The sequence below is a fragment of the Schistocerca serialis genome, unplaced genomic scaffold (genome assembly GCF_023864345.2).
Source record: "Schistocerca serialis cubense isolate TAMUIC-IGC-003099 unplaced genomic scaffold, iqSchSeri2.2 HiC_scaffold_969, whole genome shotgun sequence".
In the NCBI taxonomy this organism is placed as follows: Eukaryota; Metazoa; Arthropoda; class Insecta; order Orthoptera; family Acrididae; genus Schistocerca; species Schistocerca serialis.
Window position 1 is genome coordinate 67,501 of NW_026048594.1, and position 5,000 is coordinate 72,500.

The 5,000-nt window shown below is 53.6% G+C and overlaps 1 non-coding gene across 1 annotated transcript in view; it reads left to right on the forward strand.

Moving 5' to 3' along the window:
- The first annotated feature begins 3,329 nt into the window (after positions 1-3,329).
- The window catches only part of LOC126453866 (small subunit ribosomal RNA), a 1,910-nt gene continuing 239 nt past the window's right edge, over positions 3,330-5,000 (forward strand). Inside the window, exon 1 of the ribosomal RNA XR_007585133.1 lies at positions 3,330-5,000. This exon is cut by the window's right edge and continues 239 nt beyond it. This is a non-coding gene — a ribosomal RNA (small subunit ribosomal RNA).

The window sequence follows — 5,000 nt, forward strand, 5'->3', positions numbered from 1 at the left end:
CATCACAATACTGCCTCCTCTCACAGCACACAAACAATGGCAGGAATGAAAGACACAGGTCTGCCACAAGCATGGAATCGGAGCGCCGCCTGTCATGAGCCAAAGGTGCATCCTGACGTGGCAAATCAGATGATGCCGCAGGCATCCACTTACTATAATCACAATCAACAAACCGACCGGCCGCCCCCCCCCCCCCCCCATTACACCTTTCCATACAACAATGTGTACCTTAACCTAAACTATACTGTACCTTAACCTAAACTATACTGTACCTTAACCTAAACTATACTGTACCTTAACCTAAACTATACTGTACCTTAACCTAAACTATACTGTACCTTAACCTAAACTATACTGTACCTTAACCTAAACTATACTGTACCTTAACCTAACCTATACGGTACCTCAACCTAACCTATATTGTGCCTCAACCTAACCTATGTTGCGCCTTAACCTAACCTATGTTGCGCCTTAACCTAACCTATGTTGCGCCTTAACCTAACCTATGTTGCGCCTTAACCTAACCTATGTTGCGCCTTAACCTAACCTATGTTGCGCCTTAACCTAACCTATGTTGCGCCTTAACCTAACCTATGTTGCGCCTTAACCTAACCTATGTTGCGCCTTAACCTAACCTATGTTGCGCCTTAACCTAACCTATGTTGCGCCTTAACCTAACCTATGTTGCGCCTTAACCTAACCTATGTTGCGCCTTAACCTAACCTATGTTGCGCCTTAACCTAACCTATGTTGCGCCTTAACCTAACCTATGTTGCGCCTTAACCTAACCTATGTTGCGCCTTAACCTAACCTATGTTGCGCCTTAACCTAACCTATGTTGCGCCTTAACCTAACCTATGTTGCGCCTTAACCTAACCTATGTTGCGCCTTAACCTAACCTATGTTGCGCCTTAACCTAACCTATGTTGCGCCTTAACCTATGTTGCGCCTTAACCTAACCTATGTTGCGCCTTAACCCAACCTATGTTGCGCCTTAACCCAACCTATGTTGCGCCTTAACCCAACCTATGTTGCGCCTTAACCCAACCTATGTTGCGCCTTAACCCAACCTATGTTGCGCCTTAACCCAACCTATGTTGCGCCTTAACCCAACCTATGTTGCGCCTTAACCCAACCTATGTTGCGCCTTAACCCAACCTATGTTGGGCCTTAACCCAACCTATGTTGGGCCTTAACCCAACCTATGTTGGGCCTTAACCCAACACACGTTGGGCCTTAACCCAACACACGTTGGGCCTTAACCCAACACACGTTGGGCCTTAACCCAACACACGTTGGGCCTTAACCCAACACACGTTGGGCCTTAACCCAACACACGTTGGGCCTTAACCCAACACACGTTGGGCCTTAACCCAACACACGTTGGGCCTTAACCCAACACACGTTGGGCCTTAACCCAACACACGTTGGGCCTTAACCCAACACACGTTGGGCCTTAACCCAACACACGTTGGGCCTTAACCCAACACACGTTGGGCCTTAACCCAACACACGTTGGGCCTTAACCCAACACACGTTGGGCCTTAACCCAACACACGTTGGGCCTTAACCCAACACACGTTGGGCCTTAACCCAACACACGTTGGGCCTTAACCTGCTCTGTAATTGTCATACGACGCGTTAAATTAGTGTAGTGTTGCCTAACTGCAACCCCCGCAATATAGTTTGCTACTCGCACTGCCCGGTCCCCAGTGTATCGCTTCATGTTAAACACCTTGCAGCTATACACTGTAATGTGGATGGCAGCAGGACGTACATGCTCAATGCCCTTTGCAGTTGTTCATTGGCATTTGCAGTTGTTCATTGGCATTCGCATGGCGAAGCACTTAGCCTACGCTGTGGTACGGCCTGTGTCAACTGTCCGCTGATGTTGTACGTCCAAATCACACACTGTACTGCACATTGGTCCTCATGTACTGAATGATACATCGTGGTACATGTGACCGTACAACGACTGCGCCAACAACGGCGAACCATGCGGTCCAAATGTTGTGCACTCAGCTACGTGTCGTCTCCCTATAAGAGCTGGATTGCAGTGTGGTATGCCCTGGATGGCGATCAGCATGAGCCGTCTGTTGATGTAGTGGCGCGTGTTGTCAGACGTAGTCGTCTCTTCTCACACACCGTGATAGCATGGTGCACTGCGTTCCACATCTGCGACATGCGACAGAGGCCGGTTGACAGTCGTTCGCGCAATGGACATCGCATACGTACGGGGGCCACCTTCCACGTGTTCGCGAAGCGTGCACATGTTGTTGCGTGTATGTGGGCAGACATAGTGTGTCGTGACACCTGACACAGGCATGCAACAATCGTTGAATTTGCAAATGGCGATGGACGCCTACGTTTGCTGGTGACGTTACGCAAATGAACAACTGGTAAACCGTTGTGGTGCGGTTGTTCTCGCTAGAGGTGAATCAGTGATGGCGACGATCGGTTGAGCTACCAACCGGTTGTTCCAGCGATACCCACCATGCCCACGAACGTGAATGGCATCTGGGTGTGAAGCGATACGCGGCGGTGGCTGGGTGGGACCGTCCCCGGCCGGTGAGGGGGGGCCTCCCGGCGTGCTGGCCGCGCGGTGCGTGGGCGCACGCGCTACAGCCGGCTGGTGGGGGCGGCCAGTGGCAGGCGCGCCGGCCGACGGAGGCGGCAGGCGGCGCAGCTGCGCGCCGGCGCACCCTGCACGCGGCGCCGTGCGGCCAAAGTAGGTCCTCGCGGGCCCGGTGCGAAGCGCGGTGGACATCTGCAGTGTGCTGGTCCGATTGAGGACTGTGTGCGCTGAGGATGCGCCGCCGCCCGGCGCTCGGCGCCGCGACGCCGTCTGCTGCTCGGTCGCCTCTGCGGTTCTCGCAGGTGGTTTGTATCGCAGCTGTGCGGACGTGTTGGCGCGTGCGCTGTGCTGGGAGAGTTCGCTTCGGCACCCAAGTGGGGCTTTTGTCCTTCTGTGGCGCTGGCGTTGGAGCTGCCGGTCACCGTAGGTGGCGCGTGTTGTCTCCCGCCGGCAATGCCACGACAGCACGCTCCCGGGCCTCTGTCGGCAGCGGCAAGCTCAGTTGGGAGCACGGGTGGTCGCACCTAAAGCGTCTACTCGCCAAACCCCGGGCGATTGCGCCTCTCTCGAACCCGACCAAGTACTTAGGACGGCGCTGCGCGCCGCCGGGACCTGAGAGGGTTTCGAGGTGTATGGTGCAGGGGAGCTCAGCCTCCTCCTGTTTGCAGAATAATTGAGCGGACGCTTGCGTGTTCGCGCGGGCCCCCGGGACACACTCCCGGGCGGCCGGCTGCTCAGCTCTAGTTGACGCAGCTCCCTGGTTGATCCTGCCAGTAGTCATATGCTTGTCTCAAAGATTAAGCCATGCATGTCTCAGTACAAGCCGCATTAAGGTGAAACCGCGAATGGCTCATTAAATCAGTTATGGTTCCTTAGATCGTACCCACGTTACTTGGATAACTGTGGTAATTCTAGAGCTAATACATGCAAACAGAGTCCCGACCAGAGATGGAAGGGACGCTTTTATTAGATCAAAACCAATCGGTCGGCTCGTCCGGTCCGTTTGCCTTGGTGACTCTGAATAACTTTGGGCTGATCGCACGGTCCTCGTACCGGCGACGCATCTTTCAAATGTCTGCCTTATCAACTGTCGATGGTAGGTTCTGCGCCTACCATGGTTGTAACGGGTAACGGGGAATCAGGGTTCGATTCCGGAGAGGGAGCCTGAGAAACGGCTACCACATCCAAGGAAGGCAGCAGGCGCGCAAATTACCCACTCCCGGCACGGGGAGGTAGTGACGAAAAATAACGATACGGGACTCATCCGAGGCCCCGTAATCGGAATGAGTACACTTTAAATCCTTTAACGAGTATCTATTGGAGGGCAAGTCTGGTGCCAGCAGCCGCGGTAATTCCAGCTCCAATAGCGTATATTAAAGTTGTTGCGGTTAAAAAGCTCGTAGTTGGATTTGTGTCCCACGCTGTTGGTTCACCGCCCGTCGGTGTTTAACTGGCATGTATCGTGGGACGTCCTGCCGGTGGGGCGAGCTGAAGGCGTGCGACGCGCCTCGTGCGTGCTCGTGCGTCCCGAGGCGGACCCCGTTGCAATCCTACCAGGGTGCTCTTGAGTGAGTGTCTCGGTGGGCCGGCACGTTTACTTTGAACAAATTAGAGTGCTTAAAGCAGGCAAGCCCGCCTGAATACTGTGTGCATGGAATAATGGAATAGGACCTCGGTTCTATTTTGTTGGTTTTCGGAACCCGAGGTAATGATTAATAGGGACAGGCGGGGGCATTCGTATTGCGACGTTAGAGGTGAAATTCTTGGATCGTCGCAAGACGAACAGAAGCGAAAGCATTTGCCAAGTATGTTTTCATTAATCAAGAACGAAAGTTAGAGGTTCGAAGGCGATCAGATACCGCCCTAGTTCTAACCATAAACGATGCCAGCCAGCGATCCGCCGCAGTTCCTCCGATGACTCGGCGGGCAGCCTCCGGGAAACCAAAGCTTTTGGGTTCCGGGGGAAGTATGGTTGCAAAGCTGAAACTTAAAGGAATTGACGGAAGGGCACCACCAGGAGTGGAGCCTGCGGCTTAATTTGACTCAACACGGGAAACCTCACCAGGCCCGGACACCGGAAGGATTGACAGATTGATAGCTCTTTCTTGATTCGGTGGGTGGTGGTGCATGGCCGTTCTTAGTTGGTGGAGCGATTTGTCTGGTTAATTCCGATAACGAACGAGACTCTAGCCTGCTAACTAGTCGCGTGACATCCTTCGTGCTGTCAGCGATTACTTTTCTTCTTAGAGGGACAGGCGGCTTCTAGCCGCACGAGATTGAGCAATAACAGGTCTGTGATGCCCTTAGATGTTCTGGGCCGCACGCGCGCTACACTGAAGGAATCAGCGTGTCTTCCTAGGCCGAAAGGTCGGGGTAACCCGCTGAACCTCCTTCGTGCTAGGGATTGGGGCTTGCAATTGTTCCC